Here is a 14648-nt window from a genome sequence, read left to right on the forward strand (position 1 = left end):
AAAAGGTATATACACCAAAATTTTCCTTTTATCAACAAAAAGAGAGAGATGCATATGTCTTACTTAATAGATGCATGAGTGTTTACCCATTTTCCAACATTTTTCTCAATGAAAACCCAAAGTAAACTAACTACCAATGTTTTTCCACAAATTTTCCCTCACACTTGATTAACACACACACTCAAACCCAAGCTAATCAAAGATACAATTCAAGGACAATATTGGTTTTTCACTTAGGACAAATGATGTGCTTAAAATTAGAACAAAGGGGAATTAAAAGGCTCAAAAAGTAGTTTCAAAGGTAGATGTAAGGGTTGGCCATATGGGTTAAGTGAGTTCAATTCAAAAATGGCCTCAGTCATACTAAATGCATTCAAAACAACAAATATAGGACATATAGACTAACGCAAATCAAAGATCACAATCATAAAAGGAGTTTATAACACACAAGAACAAAATTTGTGATTGAAAATATGCAACCACACACTTTAAGCTCAAATCTTACTTGGTATTTGTTCAAGCTCATTTCTATGTTCCATAAAAAGATACTTCAAGCAAGTTCAAAAACATGGTTTCGGATCTAATCAATGGAATGCCCAAAAAGAGATTTCTTGAAAATTCTTTGTTGTTTTACCAAACTTATTTAATCTAACATGCAACATGTAAGTATTTACTATCATATAACTATAAGCATTAAGAAGATATATACAAACAAACTAAACCAAACAAAATGCAAATAAGAACAAAAATTGCGAAAATTGAAGAAAAAGAACAGAAAAGAATGTTGCGAAGTGTCTATGAAAAGGAATTTTACCCCCCTTGAAGTTGGCAATCCTCCCCCACACTTAAATAATGCACGGTCTTCCGTGCATGCACTTGATCCGGGGGTGAAGGACTGTAAGACTCCGCCTTCAGCTAGTGGGCTCCGGGGGCTTCGGGTTGCTATATAAACAAACAAACAACAATTAAGGAAAAGTAAGTTGTGTGAGGTATGATAAAATGCAATGTGTGTATTCTAAATGCGCGCACAATTTAGAACACAACACATTGATCGGGTAAAACAATAACCACAAAAGCAAAAGAAATAGCATGTTCCTCAATCAAGTGGTCTAGGTTGCAAGTGATGAAGAAGCAACACTTAAGGCACAAACAACCTAGGTAACCACAACTAAAGTGAATTGAGTATATAAGACATTGGTTATCGAAGTCGTGCAAGTGAAAGTGCATGGTGAATAGAAAATGGTACAATCAACAACAACCAATTCAATGATGAAAAGAGACTACTTATTTACTCGTAGGAATAAGGAAATAATCACATGTATAAGGTGCTTGTACAAAAAGTGACAAGTCTTGATAAGAATCAAGTCAAGTCAACTCAAAAAAATGCAAAGCATTAACAAGGAACAAATACCTTGTTATGTGATTATATTCACTTAAGAACCATGATGACTAAGTAGCTCAACTCAATTCACTAAAGTAAAAGTGCACAATTCGAGATGCCAAACAAGGATAAAGTCTAACACATATGGTCGCAACAACATATGAATCAAACTCACAATTTAATTAGGCAATAAAACAAAGCTTTAATACTTAGTGCACATATCCATCAACAATGAAATCAAAATTCAAACAAGAAGCAACCCAATCAACCTTAATTAAACACTTGTAATTTATTCAATTAACAACTATTAAACTAAAACTAATATAATTACTAAAACAAAAATGAAATGAAAACAAAACAAAGTAGAGCAAGCAGAGAAGAGGGCAAAAGTAAGAGAAAAGAGGGGTGGAGAGGGAAAAAAGAGAAACGGCAGAGAGAATAGAAGAAAATAAGTAAAGTGGGAGAAAACAGGGGTGTGCGTACGCACACAAGGCTGAAAAATGGGTTATGCGCGCGCACAACAGGTGCGGGCGCTGCGAACAGAAGGGAAAAGAGGGGGTGTTCCCACACACAAGGGGTGCGTGTGCTGCGAGCAGAGGGGGTTCCCAGGTTTGTGCGTGCGCACGCTGGTGTGCGCCCGCACAGGAAGGTTTTTTTTTTGGGAAGGATCACATGTGCGCGCGCACATAAGCGTAAGGGCAGGGGTTCAAACGCACAAGCTGTGCCAACACTCCCACCAGAGTGGTTGCAAGTTATCGTGCGGACGCACACGTCTGTGCGTCCGCACAAATTGTGCCAAAAAGGGTATGTGTGCGTACGCACGGGTGGGTGCGCACGCACAGGTCGCAGAAAGTAGGGGGAACGCGCACACACAAGGCGTGCTGGCGCTGTAAACAGAGGGCAAAATCATGTGTGTGTGCACACAGGTCAGTGCGCACGCACAGGAAGCAGAAAATAGCTATTTTGTGCGCATGCACAAGTACAAGCGTACGCACAGATGCCCTGTTTTGCAAAAAATTTTCTTCAAAATTCTAAGGTACCAAGCCTTAGTTCAATCAAAACCAAACACCAAAACATGCAAGAACCTATAAATTCATGATCCAAACCAAAATTAACATAACCAACTCAAAATTAAACTAATCCTTAGCTAACCAAAACAAGCAAACATACAATTAAGCCAAAATATATACAAAAAGAGAAGAGTTAGAACAATGTTACCAAGCACTTTTATTTAATGTCTTTAAGTTAGACAATTGGGAGAGCCCTTGCTATGGTTTGTGCTTGACTTTCCCACCAATGCTAGAATTTGCAATGTCCTCCGGGATCCCATTCCTAACCATCAACAAAAACAAAATACAACCAAAAAGCAAGCTATTTATATATTAACATATATACAATAGCCACTAACCTTACACCATTGCAACTCCCCGGCAACGGCGCCAAATTTGATAAAAAGAATTGTTGTTAGTCTAGATTTTCACAAAATAGAATTCCATCGTTGAAAGTATAGTCTAGACCAATAATGAATTCTCAAGATCAAATAATAAATTCAATACAAAATAACTGAGAGTATTTAACACCCGGGTCGTCTTCCCTAGGAGTTGCAATGAAATGTATAATTATTGGCTATTTGAGAGAGAGCATGGGGGATTGGGAATAAAAGCAAGGGAGCAAGAAATGTAAATAGCAAGAATTGAAACAAGCATGCAAGGAATTAAAAAAAAAAAGCAATTAAAGGATACTTGGTAAGAAGTGGATAATCTAGGGTTCCTATCCTAGTTGTGGACCACAAACATGGTAATTGTGTGGAATCAATCCAAACTAGTCAATCCTCCTTGAGAATTAGTCAAAAGTGTAATTGATCTCAATCCATAAGTCCTAGTCAACTCACTAATCACTTAGTGAAAGACTAGCGTCAATGGAAACCAAACCAATTAACTATTCTCACACAATGCGGAATGGACATCCACAACTCAATTCCACCCAAACACCCAATTTCTTAACCAAGGAATTAAACGTGCAAGAAATCAAACATTAAAGCAATAAAAGTTAAAGCAATTAAATGCAAGGAAAGGAAATGGCAAGAAAGTAACTTAACATGCAAGAAAGTAAATGAAAGCAAGTAAAACTCAAAGCAATAAAACTTCAAAATGCAAGAAACCTCTTGGCAAGTAATTGAGGACTAAGGCTACCTATCCTAGCCGTTGACTACAAACATATGATGATTATGAAGAGTAAATCCTACTTACTCAACCTTACATCGAAGATAAGTCAAATAGGCATAGTTAATTTCAATCCCTAAGTCCTATGTCAACACTAGGGGGTCACAAAGAGTCAAGGGAGACCAAATTAACTAACTACTCTAATGTATCAAGCAAGAATAGACATCAATGACTCAAGGAGCACCAAAGTCAACAATTTCAAGCCAAGAGTGGAGAAAAACTAAGTAAAAAACTAAGCCAAGCATTTTATCAAACACTTAGTGTGCATGAAAATAAAATAATATTAAAATGCATTAAAAACAAATTCTAAAGCTACCAAAGCAAGAAAATAACAATAACAAGTAAAGAAAGCAATAAATAACATGGAAACATAAATTGCATTAATTGAAAGTAAAATATAACAAGAGTATCATAAAACATAAAAATGGCAAAATGGAAGAAATAACAAGAGAAATGAAGAAGAACAAAGAAGCAATAACAATAAATGACAAGGAAAAGTAAATAGAAACAAGAACTAAAAGTAGAAATTACAAGAAATTAAACTAAAGAACCCTAATTCTAGAGAGAGGGGGGAGCTTCTCTCTCTAGAGAATAACCTACATAATGCTAATCTAACCCTAATTTCTCCCACTCCCTCACATGGAGTAAGACCTTCCTTCATATAACACTCAATCAGCTTCAGAAAGCCCCAAAATTGGGCCCTGGAGGCCCAAAAATCACCCCAGCAATTTGCAATAAATGAGTCACGTGCTGGGACGTACCTGTGGAGGATGAGAGTTTATCCGACTATGATGCCATGCACTCCCATTTATTATGTCACTAATATTCATCACCACAACTATCTTTTTTACTACAACATCATTATCTCCTTTTCTCCATTCTTTTTTAAGTTTTTTTTCTTCTTTTACACCTTCCAAAAAAAAGTGTCATCATTTCCTTTACTTGATTTATACTATTTCTTTTTTTTATCGAAAAATTTTTGCACTGCACTTGTTTCTCCTTTTTTGGGTATTATTTATTGAAAATGGTCCTTCTTTACCAAACCACCACCAATAAAGAATTTTTTTTCAAAAATAAAATGAATAATAGTTGGTAAGGTTTAAAACTCCATATACTACAAACAAAATCGTCATTAAATTAAATTTTGTTAGCATTTGATAGAATTTTTAACAAATGGTCGCATTGTCTCAAAATAATAAGTCAGGACGTGTTTTTTTTTTTTGTTAATAGTCATGTTGTCATTTATTTGAATAAATAATGACCGATTAAGTATTTACTCTATAGTTTAAGAAAAGGTAAATTATTATAGTAAACGACCAGAATAATCTCTCAAATTTTATCTAATAATTAAAATAGTCTTTCAAAAGTTCACTTAATTATGTTAGGCCAAGCTTTTTATGTAATTAATTTCATCCTTGTATATTTTTTCACTAATACAGTTTCACTACCAAATCAAATAACATTAATTTCCTCTTTAACCTTAATTCTCTCTTTCTCATTCTTTCATCTCTTCTTCTTTTTCCTTTATTGTGTAGACAGTATCCTCCATCATCATCATCATCTTTTCAATCCTTCCTTTTCTATTTGTTTTAATGATTCAGTGACTAAGAAGTGTCATTTTAGTGATTTGTGTTGTTTTTAAAATATAGATGAAGTATCCTATGATATTTGTTTTACATCACAGTAGGTGATTTTCTACTTGATGGCAATGGAAGAAGAGCTAATTATAACCAAAACAACGTATACATGTGTATTAAGTGGCGTCGATGAAGATACACGGGAGATTTGGTGGGACAAGTATTTCTATAAAGAGCTTGGTTATGACAAGATTGAGAAATGTTAATGGTTAAAATTTGGATAGAACTTAACTAATAGTTAAAGGGAGATGGAGGTTGACTATGACTTTCTAGTCATTGTCAAGCATTGTTGTGATAATCACAATGTCATCCATATTTTTTTATCATGTTGTGACTCATCTTAAGATGTTGGATGACAAGGCATTTGGAAAGACAACTGGTTCGAATATGGTCAAAGTGGTTGCTATGAGTGGAGATGATGCAAATGACTGGGAGAATAAGTATTATACTTCCAGTCTTCTGTTACTAGCCCTTACTAATAATATTGGATGTAGAACAACACCAGCACAAATCCACCACACAACAACTAGCTCCTCGAAAGGCATGATCGATGTTGAAGAATATGATTGCTAATCCATCAATGTTAGTGGCATGAAAGATGGTCCAATGAATCTCGATACAATAAAAGCAATTCATATTGTAACATCCAAACTTTTGACAGGTTCGAACAATTGCCAGTTATTAGGTGCTACTATTTCAGTCTACCTATAGAACTCTAGATTCTATATTTAGGTACATAATATTGATCCTGTAGCATTAGTTGTAATTGGATTTTACGCATCGTTTTACAATAGTGTGAGTTGTTAAAACAAAAAAAGATCAAGTGATTATAAGTATTTGGCAGAAACATAACATAACATATAATATCTACAAATTTTCATATAAGCATTTAGAGGGAAACTACGGTCATACAACCCTTACATTACTTTAACATAAATGTATACTCTAATAATAAATTGTGTATATTATACAGACACTCATGTAAAAGATCCAATCCAGGTTCCGAGCCATTTAAGAATCTTCAGTAGCTTGAGGGAGGAAAGAATTACCATTTTTTAAAACGGAGGAATCCGATAAGACAACATAAGGCCTTTTGTCAAGCAAGGGCCTTGTAATGTCAAATGGAACCCACCTAGAGATTATGCATGCTGTCAGTCATGATAAATAAAACTAATGCACAATAAAATTAAAGTATAGAATAAGTAAACCAGATAACACTCATATTTATACATGGCAGGATTATACTAGTGCAACTTGGTCCTTTCAAATTATCAAGCCAAAAGAAATAGACATTGCCAGATTGCACCAAATTGTTAATCAGAGTGAAAAATAAAAAAAGACTAGAAAGAAAATCAAAGAGATTGAGAAAAAGTAAAACCTGAAAAAATTAATTTATAAACAGCAGTATGACAAAGTGGCTTCATTTACATGCCAAAATGAATTCACTTACTGATAACGAAGTGGGCACAAAAGCTCTGATAGACGATAGGAAGCTTTGTATCTCATCTTGTTGCAAGAGTGAATATAGTAGCCAAGTAATAGTACTGAAGACTAGGACAATGATGCTGGTTTCCTTTCACCCAACCTATTTCTTGAAGTGCTGAGTGCTTGCCAAGTGATAGGAAGGACAAGTCTGGATCCCAGAATAAATATTTGCCTGACAAACATTTGGGAAGGACATCTATAACACCAACTACCACTAATTTGCCATCTATTAAATATTGCTGATGGAAAGAGCCAAAGCCACAAGGTGGAAAAGTGCTATCACCGGTAGGAGAAACAAATAATAATGGAGTATCAACCAGAAACCTGTGATATGAGGTCTCTGTGATATTGTCTGGTTTATCATTATGTACTTTGAGTTGATATCGCCTATACAGAGCAAATTCTTCTGGATCAAAACTGGATCTATTCATTCTGATCTCAAACTTTCGCTTTTTCACCTGATAATGTTGAGGACTACTCAGACAATTTCCACCAATATCATGCTTCATTCCAGATTTTTTAGAAGTTTCCGCACTTTGAACACTCTCACTCTGGCAAACTCGCTCAGTAGGAGCAGAGAAATTGATATGCCCATTGCAAGCCCTAATAGACAACCCAGAACATTTTACCATCGGATCTAAAGGCACTACTAACCTTTCTGCAATAATTTTGGGAGATGATGCATTTTCCTTTTCACCATTTTGTGATGGTTGGGAATTATTCCGCATTCTTGTCACCTGAATGACTTCTTTTTATAGAGGCTGCAATTTGAAATGCTATATTGCTACTATATAACATATCTTCTGAACCACTGGCTAGTAATTTTTTCTTCCCTTGTGAAACCTTTCTGACTAAAGGTTTTGGTAACACAATATGCGAAGGAAATTTCTGCTTCTCAATCAACATCTATACTATTTTATTAATTTAATCTGATAAATGATGCAAAATATTTTCAACCTCATTTTGTTTTTCCTTGCTGGCAAATAGAGATTCTTCTGACTTGGGTGTTGAGACCTTATGATGGACACAACTTTCTGACTTCTTTGAAGTAGTTGCGTTCTTAGATGTATTAGCTCTTTTGCCATCCAAGGATCCATCTAAATACCTATACAGATGAAGTTTTTTTGGGAGAAAAAGAAACACCATAGCGTGAAGGCACAAAACACCACTGCCAAAAGCAAGTGGTCTGCTTTGTAACGATCTGAAAAGGAGCCCAAAGGTGTTGACCTCGATGATAACATCGAAAAGCACAATCTTCTGATCGACCCGACTAGATTTTTCAACCGCTACTGCGAGTTAAACAAGCTGCAGGAGAGAGGCATCCCCTGTGAGAGGCAATTGATGATTCCATGATGCCTAACCCACTTCACCAAGGACTGAATAGAGCAGCGTGGTTGGATATTCTTGGATAGGGATCTGGGGCCTATGAACTTGACATGAGTGCTGAAATTTTATGCTAATTACCATTCAGTAGCTTTGCACTCAGTATTTCTACAAGGAAAGCAAGTGCTAGTGATGGAAGCGGCAATCCAAGAGGCACTCAGTCTTCCGCCGTGGCCAAAGGGGACGGATGCCTAAGAGAAGGCAGAAGGTGAGCGGAAGATGTTGACCTTTAACTGGGATAAAATACTGGAAATAATTGCCAAACCTGGGAGTAGTTGGGTTTATAGGGTCGACAAGATAAAGCCAAGGGGTTAGTCAAGGCATTGACCATAGAAGATCGGTTATAGCAGCAAATTATGTCCAACTATGTGATGCCAAGCACATACAATACCACTGTCACAACAGACATGACTATTCTACTTTGGTGTATCTTGGAAAGAAAACCTCTAAACCTTTTAAGACTCATCAGAGAGGCCATGGTAAGAGCACCAGCCATCGGCAACCTACCATTTTCCGCTTTGGTTACCCGCTTATCCTTCTACGTTGGCGTGCAATGGGAGGATAGTGATAAGGAGCCAGTCCTTCCGAAGAATAAGATATATATCACTCATGGACATTGGTACAAACTTTCGAGCACTACCAAAAGAGGCGGAAAGATCCGGCCATCAAATGCAGCATGCCTGTCAGAGCCATCAGCACCATCAGCTTCTGCACCACCTTTATTAGCAGCCACATCACAAGCATCCCAGCCCATCTACTAGCTCGTGTAGCAGTTCTTCAAGAAGATTGATCAAGTAGAACATCACAATAAGCGACTATATGAGTACTTGAAGAAGCTGTCTAGTGGCAGCAATCCTCCGCCGGAAGAACCGGATACACTAGAGACCACCTCAGACCATAATGGAGAAGGAGATTAGGCAGTGGACGCAGAGGCGCCCCAGTCACACCAGCCTGAGGACACTGGAGGTGGAGATCCATAGACAACTTTTCCCTCTTGTTCATCATCGCATGCACGGAGAACCGTGCAAACTTTTAAGTGTGGGGACGTTGGTGACCAATTTTTTGGGTGAAAAACTTCTACTCCAGACACTTGCACTTTTATTTTGATTATTATGATGCTTTCTGACTTACTCTTTAGTATTTTGATACTTTAAATCTCTTTTGAGTTTATTTGTATTCTAATTGTTTTGTATATAACTAAGTCTTTATTTTAGTCCTAGTGCATTTTATTCAATTTGGTCTGTATAAATTCTTATTTTAGTATTTTGTTTTTATCTTTTTATATGATTGGATGAATGCAAATGATGAGAACTAGGTTTTATTCCCTTGATGCATGTATAAAATTTAAAACATTTAGAAAATAGGAGGAAGGAACCTAGGTTTTTCATTTTCATCCAACACCTCCTTAAAAAAGAGAGAGAAAGAGAAAGTTTTTTTTTTTTAGGTTTTAGGTCACTTAGTTAGAGTAAGGATTTTTCAAAATATTTATTTTAGAGCATTATGCTTATTTGAGTTAGAACTTTTTACTGAACTTGCTCAAAGAAAAATAATTTTGTAATAAAGTTTAGAGTTAGAACACACAAATCAAGTAAGATTTGAGCTTAAATGTTTGGTTGCATCTTTTCAACCAATATTTTATTCTTCTGTATTATTTTCTTTCTATGACTGTAATATTTAACTTGTTTGATTCTATATGTCCAATAATTTTTTGTATGTAAGCATTTATATGATTGAGGCCATCAATTCTTATTAACTCACTTGTCCAAATAGCCTACCTTTTTATCTACCATTGTTAGTAATTTTGAGTCTATTTAATTCCTTTTGTTCTTAATGTTTAACCCATCACTAACCCTAAGTAAAAACAATAAATATTCTTATTCAGATCTTTGATTTACTTAGATTAGTGCGTGAGTGCATTATGCGAGCTTGGGAAAGGAAATTTGGAAACTTGGTAGAAAAGAAAGGTATACTTTGGGTTTATTGAGAATTTTTGGGAAGTAAGTCTATTTTCATGTAGTAAATATTTAAACCATGTGCATTTACCCTTTTTATATCTTACGTTCATTCTAAAAAAAGAAAAAAAAAGAGTAAAATAATAAGTGTATATATTTGTATATAAGAAAACAAAAGGAAAATAAATAGGGGATAAATTATACCCCAATAGAATTTTGGAAAGTAAATGCAAATGTGATGAATCTTGAAAAATACATGAGTGAACCATGGGTAATTGGGACTTCACATTGGGACTAATAGGGTGTCTTAGATTAGGTGGTAGTTTAAGCTAATCAAATGTTTGAATTTTGTGTCCACCGGCCAAATACATCCCCATCTTGACCCTAACTCATTACAACCTCTTATAAGTCTTCATAATACTTATATGCATGCATTAAATAATTGTCGATTATTAGAAGAAAAACAAGTTTTGGAAAGCAAGATTAGAAGAGAATTGAGAGAATCAACCATAAACACTAAAGAGACTTGAAGAACTGAAGATTGATGGTTTAGAAGTTATAGTAAACTCTCGTTGCAAGTATAGTTACTAAACCAAGCAATCAACCTTTCTTACAAAAGTTTTGGTTGTCACAAGTAACAAACCCCTAAATAAATTGATAACCGAAGTATTTAAACCTCGGGTCATCTTCTCAAGGAATTGCAGGGAAGTATGTTCTTATTATTGGTTATGAGTCTTGTAAATTGGGGGTTTTGAAAGTAAGAAACCAGTATGTTAAATGATAAGAAAAATAAAATAGAAATAATAAAATAAACTCTTGGCAAGGTATTAGAATTGGAAGTCCTATCCTTATTAATTGTGATGAGAATTGGATTTTAATCCCACTTTGTTAACCTCTAACTATGAAGGTAAATCAAGTGGATTAATTAGCTTGATCCTCAGGTCCTAGTCAATTCCTATGGAAAGACTAGAGTTATTGGAGTAACTCCCAATTTCAACCACTGCTTTATTTGACAGCTCAAGTGTTACCAATTACTTAACCAAAGCCAAAAGAAAGAAAATATCTAAATTAAATTAAAAGCATCAATATAACTAAAGCAGAACAATCTTAAATCTGAAATACCTCAAATAATATTAATTAAGAAGAGTAAATAACCATTTCTAACCATGAAAAATTTGAATGCTGACATTTTTAACCATAAAAGATGGAAATTAAAAGTATACCCATGAAAGATAGACTTTTGCAGACAAAATTATTCAAATCCTAAAAAATTAAATACAATTCCCAAATTATCCTCTAATATAACCTAACTCTAATCTTTAATTTTACTCTATACCACCATTTTTCCAATTTCAAATCCTACCACCGATCTCATCTCTAACTACTACCGTTACTACCGCCATCACCATTACCACCAGTGCCATCACCACTTCTACTGCTCCTAGACACTACCCCAACACACGTTCAATTCCACCATCACTATCCATTATCATCATCAATGAAGACGTAGAACACACACATCATAAAACTCACCAAATCCAAAACTTTATTTATCTCTCGTACATTCTCTTCTGTTTTTATCAAAATCCAATCATAGATTCCATTTCATGTAAAACCGGAAAAAAAAAGAATTGCTTTGTTTTTTCCAAAATAAAAAATACCCAGATAGCAAAGAGAAAGAACACAATTAAAAGATTTCACCATTTTCCAATTTTTGTACCATTGGCCTCGTTTTCTCCTTCACCTTATTCTTCATAATCCTCTTCTGATTTGGCTTCCTAAGCATTTCAACTCTTCTTCTGCCACAAAGCTCTTTCTCTCCATGAAACACCCAAAACAAACTACATAACAGAACTGCAACCCCAATACCCACAAAAAACAGAACAACAACACTACATACCCACTTCAGCAAACACAACATAATAGTGGACGTGAACCAGAGGATGACTGGTCTAAATCTGGCCCACATAGTGGGCTTGTGTTGCCTATCGTCCCAGGCCGCATCCGTTCTAACCACTTCTGCACCATCCTTGCTCCCGGTAAAAAATGGCCTCCTTTCATTCTCTTCGCTCATCGATAAAGTCATAAAGCCTCTACGCAAGTCAGGTGTTCAGGTCCAATCGGGTCTCTCCGACACTGAGTTCGCACGCGCCGAGGCCGAGTTCGGTTTCGCCCTCCCGCTAGACCTCCGTGCCATATTCGCTACCGAAATTCCCGTGGGCCCTGGCTTCTCCGATTGGCACTTCGCAAGTGACGGCGGTGGTGATGGTGATGGTGATGGTGATGGTGATGGCGGCAGTAATGTAGTTGTGGATAAAAGTGGTGGTAGGGTTTGAGATCGGAGGAATAGTGATATGGGGTAAAATTAGAGGTTAGAGTTAAGATATATTATGAGGATAATTTGGGAATTGTATTTAATTTTTTAGGATTCGGACAATTTTGTCTACAAAAGCCTATCTTTCATGGGTATAATTTTAATTTTCATCTTTTATGGGTAAAAATGTCAGTGTTCGAATCTTTCATGGTTAAAAATGGTTATTTTCTCTAATTAAGAAAATCATAACATGAATGTAGCATAAGCCAAATTGAAAAGATAAATAATAATTAAAAGTATATAATAAAAGTAGAAAATAAATAAGAGGAACATCGAACCTCTGATGAAGAAGAAATAATCCTAAATCCTAAAACTAAATCCTAAGAGAGAGGAGAGAGCATCTCTCTCTAAAAACTACATCTAAAACTAAAATTATGAATTATGAGCTTGTTCTCATGAATGAATGCATTCCCCCACTTTATAGTCTCTAATATGTGTTTTCTGGGCCGAAAACTGGGTCAAAAACAGCCCAGAAATCTCCCCCAGCGTATTCTGGTACGTTCAGGTCGCGGCAAAGTGACGCGAAGGCGTCGTCCACGCGTTTGCGCGGATTGCACTTTTGCCAGGTCACGCGTCCGCGTGATCCACGCGTTCACGTCATTTGGCTTCAGAGCAGCTATGGCAAATTATATATCAAATCGAAGCCTCGGACGTTAGCTTTCCAACGTAACTGGAACAACGTCATTTGGACCTTTGTAGCTAAAGTTATAGCCGTTTGAGTGCGAAGAGGTCAGGCTGGACAGCTTAGCAATTTCTCCAACTTCTTGTATTCCTTCCACTTTTGCATGCTTTCTTTCCATCCTTTGAGCCATTCCTACCTTGTAATCTCTGAAATCACTTAACACATATATCAAGGCATCTAATAGTAATAAGAGAGGATTAAACATAGGAACTTAAGGTGAAAGAAGCATGTTTTCAATCAAAGCACATAATTAGGAAGGCAAATGTAAAACCATGCGAATAGTATGAATAAGTGGGTAAAGAGTTGATAAAAACCACTCGATTGAGCACAAGATAAACCATGAAATAGTGGTTTATCAACCTCCCCACACTTAAACATTAGCATGTCCTAATGCTAAGCTCAGGAGAAGTTATAAGAGAGTGAAGAGGAATGGTAGATTAATATGAAATGCAACCTATCTATATGAATGCAACTACATGCAAAATGTTTCTACCTACTTATTTAAAAGTAAATAAACCTTTCAAGAACAAACATGAACTGGATTTCACTAATTCAAATCATAAAAATGAAGTACAAATAGACTTGCAAGAAGAAAATAGCTCATGAAAGCAGGGAACAAGGGATTGAGCATCGAACCCTCACTGGTAGTGTATACACTCTAATCACTCAAGTGTTTAAGGTTCAATTCTCTCAATTCTCTATTAACCTTACTTTCTAAGGCTTGCTTTTTGATGAGCGGATAATTTATACGCTTTTTGACATTGTTTTTAGTATATTTTTAGTAGGATCTAGTTACTTTTAGGGATGTTTTCATTAGTTTTTATGTTAAATTCACATTTCTGGACTTTACTATGAGTTTGTTTGTTTTTCTGTAATTTCAGGTATTTTCTGGCTGAAATTGAGGGACTTGAGCAAAAATCAGATTCAGAGGTTGAAGAAGGACTGCTGATGCTGTTGGATTCTGACCTCCCTGCACTCAAAGTGGATTTTCTGGAGCTACAGAACTCAAAATGGCGCGCTTCCAATTGCGTTGGAAAGTAGACATCCAGGGATTTCTAGCAATATATAATAGCCCATACTTTGGCCAAGAATTGATGACGTAAACTGGCGTTCAACGCCAGCCTTCTGCCCAAATCTGGCGTCCAGCGACAGAAAAGGATCCAAAACCAGAGTTGAACGCCCAAACTGGCACAGAAACTGGCGTTCAACTCCACAAATAGCCTCTGCACGTGCAACACTCAGGCTCAGCCCAAACACACACCAAGTGGGCCCCGAAAGTGGATTTATGCATCAATTACTTACTCATGTAAACCCTAGTAGCTAGTTTATTATAAATAGGACCTTTTACTATTGTATTAGGCATCTTTTGATCATCTTAGGATCTTAGGATCATCTTTGAATGCATTGTTCTTAGATCAAGGGGGCTGGCCATCTCGGCCATGCCTGGACCTTTCACTTATGTATTTTCAACGGTAGAGTTTCTGCACTCCATAGATTAAGGTGTGGAGCTCTGCTGTTCCTCAAAGATTAAT

At 36.1% G+C, this 14648-nt stretch overlaps 1 pseudogene; it reads right to left on the minus strand.

The window, feature by feature from the left end:
* Positions 1–6251: 6251 nt before the first annotated feature.
* Positions 6252–7871, minus strand: LOC107620507 (arginyl-tRNA--protein transferase 2 pseudogene; annotated as a pseudogene).
* Between the last annotated feature and the right edge of the window lie 6777 nt (positions 7872–14648).

This window comes from Arachis ipaensis, chromosome B10 (genome assembly GCF_059453495.1).
Source record: "Arachis ipaensis isolate K30076 ecotype BB chromosome B10, ASM5945349v1, whole genome shotgun sequence".
Taxonomy (NCBI): domain Eukaryota; kingdom Viridiplantae; phylum Streptophyta; class Magnoliopsida; order Fabales; family Fabaceae; genus Arachis; species Arachis ipaensis.